The following is a 13,622-nucleotide window of genomic DNA, read 5'->3' as shown; positions in this document are numbered from 1 at the left end:
TCACCATAATCCAGCTTCTTCAGATCATTCTGGAAGCAGAGCGAAGCGCTGTGAACGGCATACAGTGCTCCCTGAACGACCTCAGGGACCTCATCCACTTCATCCTGGTCATGCTGGCCCTGGGGCCGCAGAAGTTTGGCATGCTAGCCTGTAACCACAGGCCATGTGCTATATATTTTTATGCAAGAAAGTGTATGATTACAAATGCCCATTCTCAGAAGACAGCAAGGAAGGGCACTTCAACCTGAGAGGTAGGCAGAGCCCCACTAATACTGGCCCCAAATCTCACTGTTTCCAGTGACTTCCCCGAGTTGCTGTGGATGCCTATCTTGTTCCACTGCTACATTTGAGAGCAATTATGTCATCCATCACCTCTGCCAACAGCATCAACTGCTTTAAATGCATTTTGGGGTGACAGTGACTTCCCAGAGTTTGAAAGGGGTCTGACTGGTGGCACAGCCATTAACAACTCAGATTCCACTCCAGCCAACTCAGAGGGGCTTGTTTTAATTTTCCCAGCATAATTCAGTGTTTTCAGGTCTTTGTTGTTCTTTTGGTTCTAAAATTAGGCAGGATCTTCGGTTAAAATTGGAGCTGGATCATGATCAATGATGTTTGGTCTCAGTTCCTTGAGTTTTTGTTCCACAGCTGGTTTGTGAATGTTCTTTTGTAAGGACTGAAGCTATTTGTTGAAGTAGATCATGGTAACAACCTTTGGGTGGTTTCTGGAGTCTAGGTCCAGGCCAGGAATCTGATGGTCCCTCAGCTGACTTGGGTAAGCTTTGTCTCAGTGATCAAGCTGAAACATCCAGTTTGACCAGTTAACTCTGATTAAGAAAACCACTAGTTTGTGATGAGCAATTGTCGAGTTTCTGGATGCTTATAACAGTCAACACTCAAACTAATTTTGGGGAACCTAGAAGAAAATCCCAATAGTTCTTTGCTTAAAATAACAAATTGCTATTTTGTAAATACTATGAAATGAAAATTCACTTAGAAGTGAGAACAATGAAGCTGGCAATGCAGGCCCCTCTGGCCTCAAGGTACAGAGAACCTTTGGAGGAGGGAGGAGAATTTGGGGAGTACCGTGCAGCATACTCAGTACCTTAGAGGCTCATGCTGTTGGGAATATTTTCTAAGACAGGGTTTTTCAGCCTCTGCCCAGTAGAGATGTTGGCCTCCACACCACACTAGATGCCGGGAGCAGGCCCTGCCTACCCACTTGTGAGAATCACAGATGTCTTCAGACATGACCAAATGTCCCCAAGGAGGGTCAAAGAGTCCCCCCACCCCCAAAGCCCCTCTTAAGAATCACTGCTTAAGGCAAACAAGAAAACTAAAGGAAAAAATGTCCACCTATTGTTAAAAGACAAAATGGCTAAAATTCATCCATTAATAAGAAAATTACAAAAAGGGATTTTACACAGACCTGCTTCTTAGAGCTGAGTTGAGTGAAAACATGGCACAGAGAAAATTTCGTGAATATTTTGCTTAACATATGGTATTTTGAAAAATTATACTGTACGTAAGTTCTGGTACTATTTAAGGTGCCACCTCCCATAATTTTTCTCCTTCCACGAAAAACCTGAAAGACCATGTTCCTACACACACAGATGCAACCAACTGGGTCAGGAAACCAGAAGCACTCTTCACACGGATTCTTCACTAAGGAGGCTGTGTTTTGAGGGGATATAGTACATCCTGTCCCCTGACCTTTGATTATCCTAGTGAATACAAGTACTTGCACAGGGGAGTCTCCGAACAAGTATTTAATGAATCCATTCTGGTCTTTTATTTAAAAGCTCCAGAAGCGCTAGCAGCTTGAGTGTATAATTTATGTCAAGTCTGTACCACTGGCTCCCCACACCTGCACCTCCTGTCCTTGAAAATTGTCTTCTTACCTGTGAACTCTGCATTTTACGTCCAGAATTACTTAATTTTACTTTTGCTTGTCCTCCAGGCCCTCCCTGTGTAGTAGGACACCAACATCTCTCTCTTGGATTAGGGGGCCACTATCTTCATGTTTCCATGAATATTTCATGTTTTAGATCAGTACTGCCTAACAGAAATATAATGCAAGTCACATTTATATATAATTTTAATATTTCCAAAATACTATCATTTAACTTGTAATCAATATAAAATTAAGATTTTATATTTTTTATTGATGTATAGTTGATTTATGGTATTGTGTATTATAGTATTAAGTGTATTATCAGTTCAGTTTAGTTCAGTTGCTCAGTCGTGTCTGACTTTGCAACCCCATGAACTGCAGCACGCCAGGCCTCCCTGTCCATCACCAACTCCCGGAGTTCACCCAAACTCATGTCCATCGAGTTGGTGATGCCATCCAACCATCTCATCCTCTGTCGTCCCCTCCTCCTCCTGCCCTCAATCCCTCCCAGCATCAGAGTCTTTTCCAATGAGTCAACTCTCCGCATGAAGTGGCCAAAGTACTGGAGTTTCAGCTTTAGCATCAGTCCTTCCAAGGAACACCCAGGACTGATCTCCTTCAGAATGGACTGGTTGGATCTCCTTGCAGGCCAAGGGACTCTCAAGAGTCTTCTCCAACACCAGTTCAAAAGCATCAATTCTTTGGTGCTCAGCTTTCTTGACAGTCCAACTCACATCCATACATGACCACTGGAAAAACCATAGTCTTGACTAGATGGACCTTTGTTGGCAAAGTAATGTCTCTGCTTTTGAATATGCTATCTAGGTTGGTCATAACTTTCCTTCCAAGGAGTAAGCATCTTTTAATTTCATGGCTGCAATCACCATCTACAGGGATTTTGGAGCCCAGAAAAATAAAGTCTGACACTGTTTCCACTGTTTCCCCATCTACTTCCCATGAAGTGATGGGACCAGATGCCATGATCTTCGTTTTCTGAATGTTGAGCTTTAAGCCATCTTTTTTACTCTCCTCTTTCACTTTCATCAAGAGGCTTTTTAGTTCCTCTTTACTTTCTGCCATAAGGGTGGTGTCATCTACATATCTGAGGTTATTGATATTTCTCTCGGCAATCTTGATTCCAGCTTGTGCTTCTTCCAGCCCAGCATTTCCCATGATGTACTCTGCATATAACTTAAATAAGCAGGGTGACAATATACAGCCTTGACGTACTCCTTTTCCTATTTGGAACCAGTCTGTTTTTCCATGTCCAGTTCTAACTGTTGCTTCCTGACCTGCATACAGGTTTCTCAAGAGGCAGGTCAGGTGTTCTGGTATTCCCATCTCTTTCAGAATTTTCCAGTTTATTGTGATCCACACAGTCAAAGGCTTTGGCATAGTCAATAAAGCAGAAATAGATGTTTTTCTGGAACTCTCTTGCTTTTTCCATGATCCAGAGGATGTTGGCAATTTGATCTCTGGTTCCTCTGCCTTTTCTAAAACCAGCTTGAATGTCAGGAAGTTCACGGTTCACGTATTGCTGAAGCCTGGCTTGGAGAATTTTGAGCATTACTTTACTAGCATGTGAGATGAGTGCAATTGTGTGGTAGTTTGAGCATTCTTTGGCATTGCCTTTCTTTGGGCTTGGAATGAAAACTGACCTTTTCCAGTCCTGTGGCCACTGCTGAGTTTTCCAAATGTGCTGGTATATTGAGTGCAGCGCTTTCACAGCATCATCTTTCAGGATTTGGAATAGCTCAACTGGAATTCCATCACCTCCACTAGCTTTGTTCGTAGTGATGCTTTCTAAGGCCCACTTGACTTCACATTCCAGGATGTTTGGCTCTAGGTGAGTGATCACACCATCGTGATTATCTGGGTTGTGAAGATCTTTTTTGTACAGTTCTTCTGTGTATTCTTGCCACCTCTTAATATCTTCTGCTTCTGTTGGGTCCCTACCATTTCTGTCCTTTATTGAGCCCATCTTTGCATGAAATGTTCCCTTGGTATCTCTAATTTTCTTGAAGAGATCTCTAGTCCTTCCCATTCTGTTGTTTTCCTCTATTTCTTTGCATTGATTGCTGAGGAAGGCTTTCTTATCTCTTCTTGCTATTCTTTGGAACTCTGCATTCAGATGCTTATATAGTTCTTTTTCTCTTTTGCTTTTCGCTTCTCTTCTTTTCACAGCTATTTGTAAGGCCTCCCCAGACAGCCATTTTGCTTTTTTATAGTATTGTGTATTAAGTATTATTAAGTATTGTGTATTATAGTATTACTATTATAATATAGTATTGTGTTAGTTCCAGGTGTACAACATAGTGAGTCAGTATTTTTGCAGATTACAAGAAAGTTATTACAAGATAGTGGGTATATCCTTATTGCTTATCTATTTTATGTACTATAGCAACTTGTATGTGTTAATCCCATACCCCTAGTTTGTCCCTCCCCACTTCCTTCTCCCCTTTGGTAACCACAAATTTGTTTTCTGTATCAGTGGAATCTAAAAAATACAAAAGGTTGTAAATGTACTTTTAAAAATAATTCTTCCAAAGCTTATGTTTTTTATACCTCAGCTTATTACCTATTTGCACTAGCCACATGTCAAGTGTTCAATAGCCACATGTAGCTAGTGGCTACTGTACTGGAGTAGTTTGAACTCTATGATAATTCTCAAAGTTCCACATTTTTCTCCACTACAGAAGGCCTGTAAATAATACAATGGGCTCTATTCTGCCATAGATAGTGGGAGTAACATGTCAGAGCATTTGCCCAACTGGAAAATCATTCCATCAACTACAACATTCCCAGAAACAAATCATGGTGACCTACATCATCCTGAATTAACTAGGTTTTATCTCATGACTGAACTGAACTGAACCAGATTGATGTGGAGCTATTCCAGAAATGCAGATGGCAACTGTGGAGGGTACCTTAAGATACTTGGCCTTTGCAGTACAGATAAACTCCACCAGGGGGCTTGCTAGCTGTGGTTGCACAGTCCCAAGTCAGAGAATTTTATAAAATACCAGAATCAGTTTATAAACTTTTCAGTTTACAAACACAAGGAAAATTTTGGAAAGGCAATTTTTATGAGTACAAAATTAAAATAAGTTTTCCATACACATCTGTTTACTTATTCAGTCTCAACATGGCTTTCCTCTTGAGGTTTCATCCCCAACTTTGGCTCACAGGGGTCACTGGCTGACTGATCTTATCATTCTTTACTATCTCTAGATCCCCATTTAGTTATCCACTTTCTCTATTCTATTTCATATCATGAGGGAGAAATGAGAATCTTATTTGGGTTCCAGGGAGCCTAGAATACAAATAACCCTGCCTCCTCCACCTTGTCCATTTAAAATTTACATTCAGGTGCAAAATGACCGATTTGCCAACTGGATTTCCTGACTCCTAGGAAGCTCAGTCATACTGGTGGGAGCCTTAAAGCATCAGGTCTAGTGGCTTGGTTTTATATCCTGCACTCTAGTTGCTGAGCTTTTGTATTTCAGTTGCTATGTCTCATCTGACTCTTTGAGACCCCATGAACTGCAGCACTCCAGGCTTCCCTGTCCTTCACTATCTCCCAGAGTTTGCTCAAGCTCATGTCCATTGAGTTAATGATGCCATCCAACCATCTCATCCTCATCCTTTCTCTTGCCCTCAGTCTTTCCCAGCATCAGGATCTTTTCCAATGAGTTGGCTCTTTGCATGAGGTGTCCAAAGTATTGGAAATTCAGCACCAGTTCTCCCCTCTAATTATCATGTTGCTATTTGTTTAGTCATGTCCAATCCAGGCGATCTTCCCAGCCAAGGGATTGAAACCATGTCTCCCACATTGCAGGTGGATTCTTACTGTCTGAGCCACCAGGAAAGCCCCCAATTTGTTTATAAGCCACCCCCAGATCATTCCGGGAACGTGGTTTGGGTATAAAAGATATAAAGATTCTCTTCATGCCCAAAGCTCCTCCCTTGGAATAACAAGTCCTCTGAAAACATTTCAGCTCCAGATCTGCTGCTCTTCAGGGCCTGGTAGTTTTAGTCATGCTTAGTCACTCTTGCTTTTAGCGCAACATGTAGGCATGTATGATGCCAAGGAGGGCAAGCTGACTGCTGAACTGGCTGCAACTCACTTTGGTGGTCCTAGATTTTACTTAAGCAAGGTATTGGAACGCTCCATTGTCAGGGTACAGGGAAACGGGTTGGGGGAGATGGAGCGATTATGCATCATCCCTGGAGGCACAAGAAGGCACCTGAAAGCCCCACTTCCTCCTACAGGCAAGATGGCACAACACAGCTGCCAGGGTTCCTGATCACGGTGAGTAGGGCTCAACAGGCTGTGGCTAGACCTGTTATCCACAGGAATGAACTGGCCCATCCCTTTTCAAAAGAACCCTTGCACATCCCCATGGCAAGTATCCACATAACTTATGCACCAAGCTTAGCCATTAACCCAGTTATTCAGCATTCTCCCTGGTGGCTCGGCTGGTAAAAAATCTGCCTGCAATGTGGGAGACCTGGGTTTGGAAGATCCCAGGGGAACAGCTCCAATATTCTAGCATGGAGAATTCCCTGGACAGAGGAGCCTGGCAGGCTATACAGTCCATGGGGTCGCAGAGTCAGACTGAGCAACTTTCACTCACGCCTCACTTAATTCCCTGGTTTAGCCAGAATCTGCCAAAGCCATTCTAAATTTTGTTGTGTAATTTTCACACTTCATTTTCTGCTACGATGTGGCTACTAGTATACATTGTCAAGAGACAGGGAAGTGTCATACCACTCACACACAACCTGCCAAAAGCTGTTGTCTGAAACATCTATAAAGAAAACTTGTATATCCTTGATGGGTAAGGTAACACATCCTTTGACTATTTCTCAAGCATTTACACACTTACATGATCCCAAGGTGATTTTGATGTTTTTGCCCACTTTATTCTCAGCTGTTTTATCACTGACCCAAGTCTTCCCACAGATTTCATTGGAAATCTCATTTAAGATGCCAGAAAGGGAAAGTTTTTAAGTCATATTTATTGAAATTGAATTTACATTCAGTAAAACTCACTCCAAATTTCTGACAGATGTAATTACCACTATAATCAAAGTGTAGAACAGTTCCTCAGGCCCTACCCTCAAAATGCTATGCAACAAACTCCTCCACTTATCTGTCCTGTATACAATGGGTCAAATTTAACCATCAAAATGATAAACAAAACTGCAAGCACAAAACCCAGAGGTTTAGCATAGTCAAAAGAATGGGATTTAAAAATAACCTTTGTAAATTAAAGCAGCTAACCAAATTCTCTTTTAAGATAGTTGTAGAATAGCTAGTCTAGCTACTGTGTCAAGATTCAGGCTGGATGGCAGAAAAACTTTTAAATAATGGAAGTGAATTCTGCCAAAAATTCTCTACAGGGCAGATATATATTTTTACAGATACTTGGCAGTTTTTTCCTAAAATTCACCCCTGCTACCACCATGAAAAGGACAAATAGCAAAAAACTCTATTCTGTATATATCAATCATCACATGTTCAAATACACCTTATCTCCTGGAAAAGCTTCTTTCAAGCACCAGCCCTGTAAGAGAAGTATCACAGTAGGTAATTAGAGCAGCAATTACTAAATTAGATTTAAGAAAATATAGTGACTAAACCATGTTTATAAAAGCAGTGCAGGTAAGGAAAATGAATTCCCCAATGAACTACATATTGTCAAATCAGGCATAGCAATATTCTGACATTAAAAAAAAAAAATTAACTCAAAATGGCCACCATTGCCAAAGATAAACATCTTTAAAGATTAGATGCCAATCACTTAAAAATACTTTTGTAAAATAACATTTTTCTTGGCATAATAAAATGTTATTTATTTACTAGAGCCCCCCCCCCCCATTTTATTTAAAACATAATGTTTAAAGGGGGAGGATGTGATTGCACTTAATACATTCCTGCCCATCAAATTGGCCTCAGGTAAATCCTTTAACCCATCAGAGCAGAGGGTATCCAATCAGATTAGGGTTCTCATCCTTGGCCAAGAATTCTATCCAACTAATAACTCAGGCCAGATTTTCTCCATTAGGTCCATACCTTAAGCTTGTCAGCATCTTGTCAGCCTGGTAGGAAAGAGAGAAAAACAATGTTAAAAATATCACTAAGTTTTTAAAAATTATTTATTTTAATTGGAGGATAATTACAATATTGTTTTGGGCATTTTGTGTCTTTTTTTTTTTTTTCTCTTTTTGGTAAAGAGTATCTTATTGGGCTATTTACCTTTGTTGACTAAAGAGCTAACTGAGTAGAATTCCTGTAAAACAGCAATATTTTCCTAATTTCCTGACACTGGGAATCTCCTGAAATTCCCAGCCAGGAGACACCCTGGGCGTCTCCATTTTATAGAATGTCAGTAGTCACCATCTTTCTAACTTTATCTCCTTGTTACACTAGCATGGAACAATATCAACTTGGGGAAAAACTATAAACATTACTGGTAACAGTATCTGCCTATGAAAGATGGAAACAAACTCTTCACATTAAAAAAAAAAAAAGCAAAGGAAGCCTGAAACTAGTGTACAGAGGCGGAGGCGGAGGCCATCGAATTGAGAACAGTCCTGTCAACACTTGCTCACTTCCCACAGTCTTTAAATAGACACTGGCTCTCAGCCATGTCCCTCTCCTAAAGCGAATTGTTGAAAAAAAAAAAAAAAGCGGGGGGGGGGGGGGGGCGCCGTGCTTAGGACACAGCTCGCATCAGTAAAATCAGATACTTTCTGATCAGTAAAAAGGTCTTTCACCACTGAGGCAAACATGTAAACATCCCACAAGCCTCCCATTTCAAGAGATCACTAAGCGGTACCAGTGATAACGATTCCTTCATCAGTCAGCTTATAAATTGAGATCTTTACAAATTTTATTAAATCCGGGGAGTAACGCTTTCGATAGGAATGTATACCGGTAAAACACTTAAAATGCCCTCTAATGCTGAGGACCAGAGTGGAACTTGGAAACGCTTCCTCGAGACAAACTTTCTCTAGGGCCACTTTTCCTGTTTATCTTGGCGAACACAAGTCAGAACCCCAAAGGTTCCGACTTCTTCTCAGGCCAGAAAACGATGACGGGCCTCCCGCTCATGAGACCCACACACGTTAGGAAAGAGGGTCCTATGCTGCATAACGCACTGTCAATGCTGAAAAGGGAATGTGGGGGAGAAAAACTGCTCCCTCATCAAGGCTCACAGTAGTTAACCGCTCCCACAAGAGTCACGTAGACCTTTTAAAGAGCCCAACCACAGAGCGAAGTGGCAACTGAGAGGCATTTGCGGAGGGGGAATGCCTGTGTGGGCGAAATTACCTCCGTTACTTGCTAATACCGGAATTAACACTGCTCTGCCTTGAAGGCTAAAGTGTTTCAGGCCCATGATCTCATCCGCTTCCTAAATAGACCGTGTCAGAGTCCTCAGAGCCCCCGGCGGGGGCCCCGCGTGCGTCTCAACTCGCACACCGTCCAGGGCTCTGCGCCTCCGCCCCGGGTCGGCTCCTCCAAGAGTCGTTTGTTTTTTCTCTTTTTATTGCAAAAGGAGCTTGAAGCTCCATGTGGCCCGGATCCCTTGAGCATCGGGGTCCCAGGCACAAGTGACGGGCGCCTCGACCCCTGGGGGAAAGAGGGACCTTAGGCGCCAAGAGCGTTATTTCTGGGGAGGAAGGGTCCCCGGTACCCTGAGGATGTCCTCGCCGCAGAAGAGCTCTCACAGCGGCTCCCGTGGGGCCTGGGAGGCCTCTCTGAGGGGGAGCAGAGCTGAGGTCTAACATGAGCCCTAGCCGCCCACATGGGGCGGACGCGCGGACAGGAGGGGCGCTCCTGGTAAGTGCCACTGGAGAGAACCTCGGGCCACGCGGAGGGCTTTAGCGTCGAGCTGGTGAAAAGCCACTTACCGAGTCACGCGCGGAGGCAGAAAGGGGAGAGAGACAGGGAGACACCCAGTTTAAAAGGGGCCTGGGCGATCAGCACCCGGCGGCAACCAACCAAAAAGTTGCCCTAGAGCCCCGCCCGGCCCGGGACCCAGCCCAGCACCCGCTCCTCCCAGCCAGCGGCACCCTGAGGCCCTCGCGCGCCTCCTGTCGGCGGCCTGGGGCGAGCGGGGCGGACGGCTGCCCCGGCCTCGCGCGGCTAGGGCCTCAAAGCTGACCCACCGACCATCTGCCCCAAACCTCTTCCTAAGAGTGGGGTCCATTTACCTTGAGGCAGATTCAGGGGAGCTTCTGGCACTCTAATAATGTTAGGTATTTCTGCCTGTCTCCCCTCTCCCCACCTCAAGTATCCTTTGCCTTTCCCCAGGATAGTCTGCAAGCTATCAGAAGTCCCCAGCTTTGCTTTTATACTTGGTTCTATCCTTAATCTGGAGAAGGCAATGGCACCCCACTCGAGTACTCCTGCCTGGAAAATCCCATGGACAGAGGAGACTGGTAGGCTGTAGTCCATGGCGTCGCTGAGGGTCGGTCACGACTGAGCAAGTTCACTTTCACTTTTCACTTTCATGCACTGGAGAAGGAAATGGCAACCCACTCCAGTGTTCTTGCCTAGAGAATCCCAGGGACGGGGTAGCCTGGTGGGCTGCCGTCTATGGGGTCACACAGAGTTGGACACGACTGAAGTGACTTAGCGGCAGCAGCAGCTATCCTTAATCTGTCCCTGGAATTTTTAGAATTGAGACTTCCTAGGTACTGGAGCACTTTAGATCATTTTGGTTGGAGAGACTGTTTAGGGCAACAAGTATACACTCAGCAGTAGGCACCCTGATTTATGCTGGTGGGTGGGTTGTTGTTGTCAGTCTCTAGGTCCAGTCGGACACTTTTGGACCCCATGGACTGCAACATGGCAGGCTTCCCTGTCCTTCACTATCTCCCAGAGTTAGCTCAAACCCATGTCCATTGAGTCGGTGATGCCATCCAACCATCTCATCCTTTGTGGTCCCCTTCTCCTCCTGCCTTCAATCTTTCCCACTATCAAGGTCTTTTCCAATGAGTCGGCTGGCTCTTCCCATCAGGCGGCCAAAGTATTGGAGCTTCAGCTTCAGCATCAGTCCTTCCAGTGGATATTCAGGATTGATTTCTTTTAGAATTGACTGGTTTGATCTCCTTGCAGTCCAAGAGTCTTCTCCAGCACCACAGTTAGAAAGCATCAATTCTTCCATGCTCAGCCTTCTTTATGGTCTGACTCACATCCATACATGACTACTGGAAAAACCATAGCTTTGACTATAGGGACCTTTGTCGGCAAAGGTCGACATGCCATGATGTACCGGATGCCATGATGTACCGGATGCCATGATCTTAGTGTTTTGAATGTTGAGTTTTAAGTCGGCTTTTTCACTGTCCTCTCTCACCTTCATCAAGAGGCTCTTTAGGTCTTCACTTTCTGCTCTTAGAGTGGTATCATCTGCATATCTGAGGTTGTTGATATTTCTCCCAGGAATCTTGATTCCAGCTTGCAATCAAGCTAGGGGGCAGGAGGGGGAATGGTGTTGAATGAGAAACTGCCCCTGCTTTTAAGGAACATAAAACGATAGAAGCCAATGCAGTGTGCCACAGGATCAAGCCACCAAGCCCAGTCTCCTAAGGACATAAGGGTACCCTTCCTGGAGGAGAGGGTGTCTAGGCTGAATCTAGCATACTAGCAGGAAGCTTGCTTCATGATACAGGCGAAACCAAGAGAGTTAAAGAAGAGTCATAGACTAGAGGGACTTTTAGACCATACAGAATTTCTGGTGGAGTAGAGCACACATTAGGATGCTCTCCAAAAGGAGACTTGTTGCCACAATGGAATGTAAGCCTAATGGGGACTCAGCTTCTCGCTCTGTTGGATCCTCTGAATTCAACATAGTGCCTGGAACATATTTGAGTAAATGGGAAATGACTCCAGGGAAAGGGATTCACCACTGAACCCCTATAGTAGTTGAGTATTCATGCTATGAAACTCTTCAAGGCTCATAGTGATGATCGTGGTGGGGGTCTTATCCCAGAATGTAGCTCTTTGGGTTTCCATGAGTATGAGTTTATTCCTGCATTCTCAGGACATGGCCTAGAGCTTGGTGCACTGTGAATGCTTGATAAAAACCTGCTTGATTTCCTTTCTTGGTGTGTATTTGCCCTGCTGCTAGAGAGGAACCCTCCACCCCCACCCCCACTCACCATGCCATGTCGCTTTGTGAAGGAACTTCTGCAGGCAAATGCCCTAAGCTTCTGTCCACCCTTTCCTCATTCCCTTCCAGAAAAGAAGGAATTTCAATAAAATCCTGTTCTAACATGAACTTTGAGAACAAACTGGGGTAAGCTTGTTGGCGTCCATCCTCCACCTGTTCCCTGTTTTCAAGATTGTAATCTTCTCTGATGTCTCCCCCTAGACAAGGGTTGAGACATGACCATTTGGAAGCCATTGAGGGTTTTCTTGGTTCAGTGTACAGTTATCTGGGTATAAGTGTCACTCCCTTATCCTTTGTGATTTTCAGTAGTCCAAACTGAATAAAAGATAGTATATCTTACTAATCCTGCAAAAACAAGATCTTGCATTTTACTCACTTTAAATTTTTGGCCCCCATATATGTTATAGCCCCCATAGATGTCCAATGGCTCCTCTTTCTCAAAGAAGAGCAAATCCATTAGGAGGCTGTAAGCTGTGAAGGTTTCTGTTCTTTTTCTTCCCTCATTGCCCAGCATCAATATAAAATAACAGTGACCCAAGGTTAGGATAGGCAGCAGAACAGACTCAGCTCTAAAATCACAATCTTATCAGCAGTAAAGCTAACACTTTCATTTCCCTTCTGTGTCTTGTTTTGCATTGGTTCTGAAGGTGGAAGGGCAAAAAAGCACATTTTTTATCTTCCTCCCCTAACCCTGCAGTTGTCTGATCCTTATTTGTTTCCAGTGGACCAACATCAGATACAGATCTGGGACATTTGCTTTCGCCAATTAATTGGCCCATTCATTTCCTTTTGTCTCTGTTTAGTGCACATTTTGTTGTGTTGCTGTAGTGTAGAGCCAGGAGATAAAGCAACTGAAGACATTATTTATGATTCAAATGATCATAGCAGTTGGGTAACATTTTAATTGGCGTCAGTGGGCCATTTGCCACATGCTGTTCTCTACCCAGCAGCCTGCCTCTTCCAAGCAGCTGTAGGCTTGTTTTCAAGCCAGGAGAGAATGTTTGCTCTCATGGAGGCCTATTGGTTCCACTTGCCTCAGTAGAAGCAGATGATGGCTGCAATGCAGCTGATTTCAGCGATTAGAGGTTGTACAGGTAAGCATGCTGGAAGCACTGGGATACAACTGTACTTGTTTCTGACCTCCAGAATGGATACAAAACAGACTATTTAAAAAATGCCCCCTCGGGTTTGTTGCTCAAACATAGTTGTTCACAAGACCTCTGGAAAATTTAGGAATAAAGGTATAAAATAGATTTCTATTTCATGTTTTATATTCAATATATCAAATATATCACCTTATTGATAAGCATGCTCTAGTTGTAAAACAAATAAAATAAAAACATCCTTCAACTCCACATCCTTCTGCAACTAACTACTTATTTCTTTTTCTCTTGATAGTGTGCGTGCCTCATGCTGAGTCGCTTTAGTCGTGTCTGACTCTCTGCAGTCCCGTGGACCGTAGCCTGCCAGTCTCCTCTGTCCATGGGATTACCCAGGCAAGAATGCTGGAGTGGGTTGCCATGCCATGCTCCAGGGGATTT

At 43.7% G+C, this 13,622-nt stretch overlaps 1 long non-coding RNA gene and 1 other non-coding gene across 2 annotated transcripts; both read right to left on the bottom strand.

The window, feature by feature from the left end:
* Nucleotides 1-6,896: 6,896 nt before the first annotated feature.
* LOC109557299 (uncharacterized) lies at nt 6,897-9,902 on the bottom strand. Its single transcript, XR_002180499.2, has 3 exons — nt 9,815-9,902; nt 7,974-7,999; nt 6,897-7,464 (listed from the first exon to the last, which is right to left on the bottom strand). It is a non-coding gene; the product is annotated as an uncharacterized lncRNA (long non-coding RNA).
* On the bottom strand, nt 7,848-7,920 carry LOC139182849 (small nucleolar RNA SNORD93). The gene has a single exon (XR_011566418.1). It is a non-coding gene; the product is annotated as a small nucleolar RNA SNORD93 (small nucleolar RNA).
* Nucleotides 9,903-13,622: the final 3,720 nt, after the last annotated feature.

This window comes from Bos indicus, chromosome 4, assembly GCF_029378745.1.
Source record: "Bos indicus isolate NIAB-ARS_2022 breed Sahiwal x Tharparkar chromosome 4, NIAB-ARS_B.indTharparkar_mat_pri_1.0, whole genome shotgun sequence".
NCBI lineage: Eukaryota > Metazoa > Chordata > Mammalia > Artiodactyla > Bovidae > Bos > Bos indicus.
This window is presented reverse-complemented; position numbering and strand designations above follow the sequence as displayed.